The 12447-nt window shown below is 38.0% G+C and overlaps 1 protein-coding gene across 8 annotated transcripts in view; it reads right to left on the reverse strand.

Moving 5' to 3' along the window:
• Nucleotides 1-12447, reverse strand: part of RARS2 (arginyl-tRNA synthetase 2, mitochondrial) — a 114171-nt gene that overhangs the window by 97956 nt on the left and 3768 nt on the right. For 2 of the 8 annotated variants that reach the window (XM_053591837.1, XM_053591838.1), the window contains exon 2: nucleotides 10055-10160. The exons of the other annotated variants lie outside the window; for them this stretch is intronic. The gene's annotated coding sequence lies outside the window, so the exon portion shown is untranslated. The remainder of the gene's footprint in view (nucleotides 1-10054; nucleotides 10161-12447) is intronic. 8 annotated transcript variants of the gene reach the window in all.

Raw genomic sequence — 12447 nt, forward strand, 5'->3', positions numbered from 1 at the left:
CAAACAGTGTAAAATAATCATGGGGCGGATTCAGCGAAAAAACTCTGGTAACATGAATACAAGAATAGATCAACCCCTCTTCCCCAAGGAAAGATATTGCAGATGTAACCAAAGATCCCATTCATAAACAAATGGCTGAGATGTCAGAAATCGAATTCAGAATTTGAATTGCAAACAAGATTAAAAGAATGGACAAAACTTCGGAATTAGAAATTTGAGGAGCAATTCAAAAGTTGGAATTAGAAATTTGAGGAAAAATTCAAAAGTTGTTTCAAGAATTCAACACATTTAAAGACAAAACCACGAAAGATTCTGACACATTGAGGCCAGAATTTGCAGTCCTCAAAGACCTGAAAAATACAGTAGAATACCTCAGTAACAGAGGGGAGCAAGCAGAAGAAAGGATTTCTGACACTGAACATAAAGCTTTTGAACGCACCCAAACTCTCAAAGAGGAAGCAAAATGGAGAGCAAAAACGGATCATTCTCTCAGAGAGGTCTGGGTTAATTTGAAGAAGGCTAGTATCTGCCTCACTGGAATTCCTGAAACCGATTAAGTGGCTTCACAAGGCACAGAGGCCCTTCTCTATGAAATTATGAAAGAGAATTTTCCAGACATGCCAAGAGATTCTGAAATTCAGATAGCAGACAGTTTCAGAACCCCAGCACAACTCAACTCAAATAAGACATCCCCCAGGCATATCATAATTAACTTCACTAAAATTAATATGAAGGAGAAGATTCTGAAAGCAGACAAACGTAAGAAATCCATTACCTACAAAGGGAAGAATATTAGAATGACTGCAGATCTCTTTGCTGAAATCTTTTCAAGCCAGAAGAGGGTGGTCATTGATTTTTAATCTCCTGAAACAAAATAACTTTCAACCCCAGATCCTGTATGCAGCTAAACTGACTTTCATTTATTATGGAGAAATTAAATACTTTAATGACATTCATATGTTGAAGAAATTTGACATAACCAACACAGCTCTTCAGGATATTCTCAGACCTATCCTCCACAATGACCAGCCCAATCTTCTACTACAAAAGAAAACTCACTCAGAAACTTTTGATCCAACTCCAACTTCCACAGTGGCGAAAGTATTAAAATTCTCCACTGGACTTTGGAAAAACTCGATACCCCAAATTTTCCCAGACTTATCAATATTCTCCATTAATGTGAACAGCTTAAACTGTCCCCTAAAGAGGCACAGGTTGCCTGACTGGATACAAAATCACAGGCCATATATTTGCTGTATACAAGAATCATATCTTACCTTAAAAGATAAATACAGACTCAGGGTGAAAGGATGGTTGTCCATACTTCAGGCATATGGTAATCACAAAAAAGCAGGTGTTGCAATTCTATTTGCAGATACAATAGGCTTTAAACCAACAAGAGTAAGGAAGGATAAGAATGGCCACTTCATATTTGTTAAGGGTAATAGTCACTATTATGAGATTTCAATTATTAATATTTATGCACCCAACCAGAATGCAGCTCAATTTATAAGAGAAACTCTAACAGATAAGAGCAACTTGATTTCCTCCAGCTCCATAATAGTCGGGAGATTTCAACACTCCTTTGGCAGTGTTGGATAGATCCTCCAATAAGAAGCTGAGCAAAGAAATTTTAGATTTAAACATAACCATCCAACATTTGGATTTAACGAACATCTACAAAACATTTCATCCCAATAAAACTGAATACACATATTTTTCATCCACCCACAGAACATACTCCAAAATTGATCACATCTTCGGTCACAAGTCTAACCTCAGTAAATTTAAAGGAATAGAAATCATTCCTTGCATCTTCTTGAACCACTATGAAATAAAAGTTGAACTCAGTAACAACAGGAATCTGCATTCTCATACAAAACTATGGAAGTTAAATAACCTTATGCTGAATGATAGCTGGGTCATAGATGAGATTAAGAAGGAATTTGCCAAATTTTGGGAACAAAACAACAATGAAGACACAAATTATCAGAACCTCTTGGATACTGCAAAAGTAGTCCTAAGAGGAAAATTTATAGCACTGCAAGCCTTACTCAAGAAAATGGAAAGAGAGGAAATGAACAACTCAATGGGACATCTGAAGCAACTGGAAAAGGAAGAACATTCCAATCCCAAACCCAGTAAAAGAAAAGAAATAACCAAAATTAGAGCAGAATTAAATGAAATTGAAAACAAAAGAATTATACAACAGATCAATAAATCAAAAACTTGGTTTTTTGAAAAGGTCAATAAAATAGATAAACCATTGGCTAACCTAACCCAGAAAAAAAGAGTAAAATCTCTAACATCATCAGTCAGAAATGACAAAGATGAAATAACAACAGACTCCCCAGAAATTCAAAAAATCCTTAATGAATGTTACAAGAATCTTTATTCTCAGAAATATGAAAATCTGAAGGAAGTTGACCAATACTTGGAAGCACATCACCTTCCAAGACTTAGCCAGAATCAAGTGGAAATGTTGAAAAGGCCAGTATCAAGTTCTGAAATAGCATCAACCATACGAAATCTCCCTAAAAAGAAAATCCGGAACCAGATGGCTTCACATCAGAATTCTACCAAACCTTTAATGAGGAACTAATACCTATATTGCTCAACCTGTTCCAAAATATAGAAAAAGAAGGAATACTACCCAACACATTCTATGAAGTAAACATCACCCTGATCCCCAAACCAGGAAAGGACCTGACAAGAAAAGAAAATTATAGACCAATACCACTAATTTACATACATGCAAAAATATTCAACAGGATCCTAACAACCAGAATCCGGCAACACATCAAACAAATTATACATCATGACCAAGTCAGTTTTATCCCAGGGTATCAAGGCTGGTTCAATATACGGAAATCTTTAAATATAATTCAGCACATAAACAAATTAAAAAACAAAGACCATATGATTCTCTCAATTGATGCAGAAAAAGCTTTTGATAATATCCAGCATCCCTTCATGATCAGAACACTTAAGAAAATTGGTATAGAAGGGACATTTCTTAAACTGATAGAAGCCATCTACAGCAAACCCACAGCCAGTACTGTAATGAATAGAGTCAAATTGAAATCATTTCCACTCATATCAGGAGCCAGACAAAGCTGCCCACTGTCTCCACTGCTCTTTAACATTGTAATGGAAGTTTTAGCCACCGCAATTAGGGAAGAAAAGGCGATCAAGGGTATCCATATAGGGTCAGAAGAGATCAAACTTTCGCTCTTCATAGATGATATGATTGTATATCTGGAAAATACCAGGGATTCCATTACTAAACTTTTAGAAGTGATCAAGGAATACAGCAGCGTCTCAGGTTACAAAATCAACATTCATAAATCGGTAGCCTTTATATATACAAACAATAGTCAACCTGAAAAACAGTCAAGGACTTTATTACATTCACAGTAGCGCCAAAGAAGATGCAATATTTGGGAGTTTATCTAACAAAGGACATAAAAGATCTCTATAAAGAGAACTATGAAACTCTAAGAAAAGAAATAGCTGAAAATATTAACAAATGGAAAAACATACCATGCTCATGTCTGGGAAGAATGAACATTGTTAAAATGTCCATATTACCAAAGCAATATATAATTTTAATGCAATCCCTATTAAAGCTCCACTGTCATACTTTAAAGATCTTGAAAAAATAATACTTTGTTTAAAATGGAATCAGAAAAAAACCTCAAATAGCCAAGAAATTACTCAGAAATAAAAACAAAGCAGGAGGAATCATGCTACCGGACCTCAGGCTATACTATAAATCAATAGTGATCAAAATAACATGGTACTGGCACAAAAACAGAAAGGTAGATGTATGGAACAGAATAGAGAACCAAGAGATGAACCCAGCTACTTACTGTTATTTGATCTTTGATAAGCCAATGAAAAACATTCAGTGGGGAAAAGACTCCCTATTTAACAAACGGTGCTGGGTGAACTGGCTGGCAACCTGTAGAAGACTGAAACTGGACCCACACCTTTCACCATTATCTAAGATAGACTCTCACTGGATTAAAGATTTGACCTTAAGACACGAAACTATAAAAATACTAGAACAGACGGCAGGGAAAACTCTTGAAGAAATCAGTCTGGGCGAGTATGTTATGAGGAGGACCCCCCAGGGCAATTGAAGCAGCTCCAAAAATACACTACTGGGACCTGATCAAACAAAAAAGCTTCTCCACAGCCAAGAACACAGTAAGTAAAGGAAGCAGACAGCCCTCAGAATGGGAGAAGATATTTGCAGGTTATGTCTCCGACAATGGTTTAATAACCAGAATCTGCAGAGAACTCAAATGCATAAGCAAGAAAAGAACAAGTGATCCCATTGCAGGCTGGGCAAGGGATTTGAAGAGAAACTTCTCTGAAGAAGACAGGCACAGGACCTACGGACATATAAAAAAATGCTCATCATCTTTAATCAACAGAGAAATGCAAATCAAAACTCCTTTGAGATATCATCTAACTACAGTAAGATTAGCCCATATCACAAAATCCCAAGACCAGAGATGTTGGCGTGGATGTGGAGAAAAGGGAACACTTCTACACTGCTGGTGGGAATACAAATTAATACATTCCTTTGGAAAGATGTTTGAAGAACACTTAGATTTCTAAAAATCAATTTGCCATTCAATCCTGTAATTCCTCTACTAGGTATATACCCAGAAGACCAAAAATCACATTATAACAAAGATATTTGTACCGGAATGTTTATTGCAGTCCAATTCATAATTGCTAAGTCATGAAAGAAGCCCAAGTGCCCATCGATCCACTAATAGATTAATAAATTGTTGTATATGTACACCATGGAATATTATGCAGCCTTAAAGAAAGATGGAGACTTTACTTCCTTCATGTTTACATGGATGCAGCTGGAACATATTCTTCTTAGTAAAGTATCTCAAGAATGGGAGAAAAAGTATCCAATTTACTTGACCCTACTATGAAACTTATTTATGGCTTTTATGTGAAAGCTATAACCCAGATATAACCTAAGAATATGGGGATGGGAGAGAGAGAGTGGAGGGAGGAGGGAGGATGGGCAGAGGGAGGGTGATTGGTGGGATTACACCTGCAGTGCATCTTATAAGGGTACATGTGAAGCTTAGTAAATACAGAATTAAATGTCTTAACACAATAACTAAGAAAATGCCAGGAACGCTATGTTAACCAGTGTGATGAAAATGTGTCAAACAGCCTGTAAAACCAGTGTATGGTGCCCTATGATTGCATTAAAGTACACAGCTATGATTTAATAAAAAAAAATTTATATACATACACACACACACACACACATATGATTATATGTATGCGGTAGGGATCAACTTTAGTAAGAATATATTTATGTTGCAATATATTTCTTGGACAGCAGGTGGTGCCATGAGTGGTTCCCACGCTTATACTTGTTTCCCCATCATAGACTGTTCTTGGTGGTTGCCTGGTTATCCACCTTGCGCCTAGACCCTGTCTAACTGTTGATTCCACTGATGTCAAAATACCTTCACAGGAAGGTCTCACGAATTCTCCCTGCAATAGTTCCCAGAAAGCGTGGGATATCCTGGGCCTGCTCTGAGTGCAGGACGACTACCTACAGGTGAGACTCAAAATGCCACTAGTGGCCTGTGGGGAAAGCTGCTCATGGCAAATGCCATCTCCCAAATTTTATAACAACGGCCATGTCCTATCTAGGATCTTTCCTGTCTAAGTGTCTCTCCTGCTGCCTAACTGTGATGGTGCCACACCAGACGATACCCCACTGTGGCCACCAAATTCCACTCAGGTGTCCATACTTCACCAATCTTTGCACACAACATTTAGTTTCCCCATGAACTGAGAATAGTAATCCTCCATGGCGGGCTTGGTTGCTGCTCCCGCCTCCTCATGCCACAGACTCAGTGCAGAGACTTTCATGGCAGTCTCCGCAGCTCCTGATTACACTCCAAGTCCAGTAATACGCCACCTCGCTGGACATCCCTAACTTCTACACAAATATTACACACCGGGAGTGATCTAGCCAACTCACTCTCACCTGTTGTTCTAGGAGGGCTGAGCTAAACATCTTTCCCGTCCGCCATCATGCACCGCTTCCTATATAAAATTTATTAATATTTAGGGATACATTAGCAGGTAGTGACATGTGCAGGAAGGATAGAACAATTTTCAAGACACACATTACCTGTTAGGTGTGAAAGACCTTGCAATCAGAGATGGGTGCCCTGGGGAATTTAATAGTACTTGTATTCTTTTATTTTTCAAGGTGGGTAGTGGGTACATAGATATTAACTATATTCTTCCCTATGATTAACTATTTCGACTTAAAAAGGCATAATCTACAGATTAAAATAAATGATGTCAGGAAAATACAGAAAATTCAACACTGAGATACATCCTGGTTAAATTATTAAATTACAAAAATAAGGCACCCAATCTAGAAAACTTCCTGAGAAATGAAATAAATGTACTTCACTATGTAGCCATATGACATAATCACAAAAATCATGATCTGGTTAAAGTAGATAATTTGGAATAGATTTGGGCAAGAGAAAAGTTGTGGACCAGTATGTCAAAAACTGCTCAGTTGTTTTTCAATTTGAATTGCCAATATACAAAAATTTTTTGAGAGTATTAACATTGTTCTATGCATGTGCATCTGTGGTACCAAGGAAATTCTGAAGTCAAAACTAAATAATATGTTAATTCCTTTATTTCTAAAAAAAAGGAAAAGAAGACTTTAATATTATTTCTAGATCTATTTTGAAACTATTCTAAACATGCTAATTTTCTGATTAAGCTTCCTTTGGATTCTTCTAGAATTTTTTTTATCAGAGAAGTTATGATTTCTTAAATAAAGTATCATAAACCCTTCTTGAAAAATCTACACAGAAAGAAATCCAGCCAATTAAGCCATTTATCAGGAAAAGACTGGTGGTAAGCATTCTACCCAATTCAATATGCAATGAGGAGACAACTTACACAGATATGGTCAATAAACAGACTATCCATGCTACAAACTGAGTGAGAAAGCCCAAACAAATTGGTAAAGAGAGAGGAAATTTATACCATCTGATGTTTTCATCTTTCAAAGCTGAGGTTGATATTGTCTAAAATTTTTTTTTTTTTTTGTAGAGGCAGAGCCTCAAGCTGTTGCCCTGGGTAGAGTTTCATGGCATCACAGTTCACAGCAACCTCCAACTCCTGGGCTTCAGGGATTCTCCTGCCTCTGCCTTCCAAGTAGCTGGGACTATAGGTACCTGCCACAATGCCCGGCTATTTTTTGGTTGCAGCTGTCATTGTAGTTTGGCAGGCCCGGGCTGGATTCGAACCCACCAGCTAAAGTGTATGTGGCTGGTGCCTTAGCTGCTTGAGCCACAGGTGCCAAACAGATATTGTCTAAATTTGAAGCATCAAGTTTCTTTAAAAATCCGCCAAATTGTTCATTTTTTTACAATCCCTTTTCTTATCTGTAAAGACCTCATTTAGAAAATACATAATTCTTTGAACTGTACTGTGGTTTCATTCTTTTGTGGAACTCAAAACTAAATACTTTTTTATTTAAAGTAGTACTTTGGTAATGGATACACAAGGAATCATAATACTATTGTACTTTAATGGACATTTTCCATTATAAAATTGAAAAAATCCCAAGAACATGTACCCTGGCTTGGGGCCTGTAGCTCAGTGAGTAGGGCACCAGCCACATACACCAAAGCTGGCGGGTTTGAGCCTGGCCCAGGCCTGCTAAACAACAATGACAACTGCAACCAAAAAATAGCTGGGCATTGTAGTGGGCGCCTGTAGTCCCTGCTACTTGGGAGGCTGAGGCAAGAGAATCACTTAAGCCCAAGAGTTTGAGGTTGGGTTGCTATGAGCTGTGAAGCCACAGCACTCTACCGAGGGTGACATAATGAGACTTTGTCTCAAAAAAAAAAAAAAAAGTGTACCCATCCACACTTCTTATCGTCCTTCATTTTTTATGCCTGTATATCTGCATAGAAATATATCTGGAAAAAAAGTCAAAGTTAACAATGATTGATTATTTATGGGGGAACTTTTTAAAAAATTCTTTGCACCTTTTTGTGCTGTTTAATTCTTTACAATAAGCAAGCATTATTTTGCAAAAATGAGAATTTTTTTCTTTACCAAACCCCAACTTTATAAAAGTACTTTTAGGCTGGGCATGGTGGCACACACCTGCAATCCCCGCACTTTAGGAGGCTGAGGCGGGTGGATTGCTTAAGCTCAGGAGTTCAAGACCAGCCTGAGCAAAAGCAAGGCCCCATCTCTAAAACTAGCGGGATGCTGAGGCAGATGCCTATAGTCCCAACTACTTGGGAGGCTGAGGCAAGAGGATCTCTAAAGCCCAAAAGTTTGAGGTTGCTGTGAGCTGTGATGCCACAGCACTCTACTCAGGGGTGACAGAGTGAGACTCTGTCACAAAAAAAAGTAAATAAATAAAAGCACAGGAATTCCTGTTAAAAATTAAGCAGTATGGCTCAGATATGTAGACCAAACCATTCATCTAACAGGGGTCCTCAAACTTGTTAAACAGGGGGCCAGACTGTTGGAGGGCCGGACTATAGTTAAAAAAAAAACTACAAACAAATTCCTATGCACACTGCACATATCTTATTTTGAAGTAAAAAAACAAAACGGAAACAAATACAATCACACGGTCTGATGTGGCCCATGGGCCGTAGTTTGAGGACCCCTGATCTAGGTAATAGATGACAGGTCCCCAACAACAGAAAGGCTCAAGTGGGAAAGGGGGAATTCAAAACACTCTACCCTTAGAGTTTCTAACATATTAACAACATAATAATTGTTAGTTATTTACTGAATGTATAGTACATGACAAATATTAAGCATTGTGAGCACTCTATATGTATTAATTCATTAAATCATAGAGAAATTTATAAGGTGGCTATATAATTTTACAAATGAGGTATAAGGAATTTACATATCAGAAGGGAAGCTGGATTTAAACTGGAGTTTTCCATGGTCAATGTCCTCAGTCACTACATCAGTGCTTCCCACAGTTTGTTACATGTTACATCAAAGACTCCATGATTTTTAGAAAACAATGATGCCTGATTCTCATGTGCCAATATTCTGTTATACAAGGTACATCCTGGGCAGCAGAAGTTAAAAAGTTCCTTAGTTGATTCTAATGTGCATTAAAGTGCGGGGACCACTGCATTACACCTTTCTGCCTCCAGGTTGCCCGTGGGTAGTAGTTATCAAGCCTGGATGAGTATTAGAATCATCTGATCATTTTTATAACTTCAAGGACCCTGCCCCACCCCTGGCCAATGGGGCTGGGCTTAACTATTTTTGAGTGCTTCTCAGGTGGTTCAGTCTGCATACAAGGCTTAAGAACCACAGCTCAGGGAGAGAGAAGAGGCCCCCACTTTAACAAGGCTCAGGCTAGTGAATATTTCTAATTAGCAGTGTATTTTTTTCTCAAATGGGTGGGGTTAAAAAAAGAAAGAAAAAAAGGAAAAAAAGTTTAGAAACACTTCATCTGTTCAAATGTTAGCACAGTTAACATTCTCACAGGTTTAGAATTATTCTGAATCGTTGGCTCTCAGAGTATTGACTATAAAAGCATATTAATCAATTTACTTGTCAGCAGTTCTCAACCATTTGCTTCCCTGGCACACAGGCAAACACAATTCTTACCGCTAGTAGCCAGATACTGAGCATAAGACCCAAAAATATTCTATCAGTTTACCTCTAGACCAGACTTAGATTTAGTTAAGAGCTAAACTTGCCAGGTTCAAGATCAAACTCTGTGGTAACTCCATGAACACCTAGTTTTACTAATGAAAAAGAGGTCCATATGCTTTCAGTCTGACATGGGTGGCAAAGCAGACATCTTACGAAAATTAGCTGTCTTTCTGTCCGTGTAACAGTCTATAGGCTATGAGTCTTAAAATTCTTCAAGTGCCCTTAGCAATAAAAATGATACAAATATCATGGGGTGATTGAGAAGATTAAGTGAGGTGAAAATAGCAAGTTACTGTCTACCGTATATGCACACCTTTCTGTTTAATGCTGATAGACAATGTTTTCCAAAGACTCATGTTTATGCATGTCTTGTAAACAAGGCACAAGCTGCCTTTGTTCTGGACTGTTTTCAAGGGTATCTGTATAGCAAACACATTTGTAAAACAGAAATACTCTTTCACTACAGAGGAAAGGTCAGGCACACTTACTGCATACTGTTTATAGAGCTATCACCAGACCCACTTTACATTGTGCCCTGGGAAAAAAGAGGGGATTGGGGAACTGGCACAAAAAATTGTTGATACTCTGTTATCGATTACGGCTACTGCTATAAATAATAAAATCCTTTTCTTTCAATGAAGGATCTGAAGTTTTCTGACACCATCTAAGGAACTGTGCTAGGCTAACTTGTAGACAAAAATCACAGACCCTTCACAGTTCTTGACAGTGAGCACTTTCTGTTAACATTATCTCATTAGATCTTATCAATAGCCCTGTAAAGTTAAAAATACTGCATGGTACAAGTGAAGTATCTTATAAATAGTAGTTATTATCTCCATTATTAATTGTAGGAGACACCTGAAAAGAAACACCTAATAAGGGAATGGGGAAGGGATTGGTCTCTCGTTAAAAACCATGAGAGCATGTACATCATTGCTTGGCAGTCTCCACACCTGTGGTGTAAAAAGGCCACAGCAAGGGTCCTCAAACTACGGCCTGTGGGCCACATGAGGCAGTATGATTGTATGTTTCCATTTTGTTTTTTTACTTCAAAATAAGGCATGTGCAGTGTGCATAGGAATTTGTTCATAGTTTTTATTATTATTAAATCATAGCTGTGTACATTAATGCGATCATGGGGCACCATACACTGGTTTTATAGACCGTTTGACACATTTTCATCAGCTGGTTAACATAGCCTTCCTGGCATTTTCTTAGTTATTGCGTTAAGACATTTATATTCTACATTTACTAAGTTTCACATGTACCCTTGTAAGATGCACCGCAGGTGTAATCCCACCAATCACCCTCCCTCCGCCCATCCTCTTCCCCTTCCCCCATCCTCTTCCCCTTCCCCCTATTCTTAGGTTATAACTGGGTTATAGCTTTCATGTGAAAGCCATAAATTAGTTTCATAGTAGGGCTGAGTACATTGGATGCTTTTTCTTCCATTCTTGAGATACTTTACTAAGAAGAATATGTTCCAGCTCCATCCATGTAAACATGAAAGAGGTAAAGTCACCATCTTTCTTTAAGGCTGCATAATATTCCATGGTGTACATATACCACAATTTATTAATCCATTCGTGGATCGATGGGCACTTGGGCTTTTTCCATGACTTAGCAATTATGAATTGGGCTGCAATAAACATTCTGGTACAAATATCTTTGTTATGATGTGATTTTTGGTCTTCTGGGTATATATCTAGTAGAGGAATTATAGGATTGAATGGCAGATCTATTTTTAGATCTCTAAGTGTTCTCCATAGTTTTTTTTTTTTTAAACTATAGTCTGGCCCTCCAACAGTCTGAGGGACAAACTGACCCCCTGTTTAAAAAGTTTGAGGACTTCTGGGCCATAGGATCACTTCTATAAAGAGCCACGGGAGAAGTTAGTCGAGGCTCCAAGGCTGACGCTGCACCTTTGAGGTGCTCCGGCACCTCTGACCTGACTCAGACAACGGGCTCCCCGGCACTTATGGGGAGCCATACCCCGAGCAAAATGCACAGCAGTCTGCATCCTGGCAGTTTCATGGGACAGGACCTAGCGTCCGGTCTCCAACAATCCTGTAAACTTGGAATCAATACCATTGTCTTATAGCTGACAGGTTACTTTACTTGCCAAGAGTTAGTAGGACAGATTATCACCTAGTCTTGCACACAAATGGTGGGGCTAGAACCTTAATCTATCCCACTATTACTATGTCATCTCATGACTTTAATATTGTAATCTTATTCAGTGAAATCATAAGTTTTATATGACATCACAAGAGAGAAAGATATTCAGGTACTGAATATCTGTATTTGAGCGATTTCAAATACATATTAAATGCCTTCTATGTTCTGGACACTTCGCTGGTGTTAGGGAAATAACACCGTCTAAAACATGTTCTCTGCCTTCATAAAACTTACAGAAGCAGCATACAAAAAAAGACAAAATAACAAAATAATTACTAACTCAAACTGTCCTGACAGAAGCAAACAAGGGACTAAAATAGAGGGACTGAGATAGGACAAACTTTTCAAATTATGGGTTGCCACTGAGAAATAAGTTCATGATCTCAACCACCAGTTTTTGAAAAACATGTAGTTCGAAGTAGACAATACATACACATTATATGTATTGTTTTGTAAAATTTTCTTCTTGCATAAAGAGTCATGGTATAAAATGCATTTCTTGTAAGCATAGGTAACAATCTATGCAAT

The sequence above is a fragment of the Nycticebus coucang genome, chromosome 5 (assembly GCF_027406575.1).
Source record: "Nycticebus coucang isolate mNycCou1 chromosome 5, mNycCou1.pri, whole genome shotgun sequence".
Lineage (NCBI taxonomy): Eukaryota > Metazoa > Chordata > Mammalia > Primates > Lorisidae > Nycticebus > Nycticebus coucang.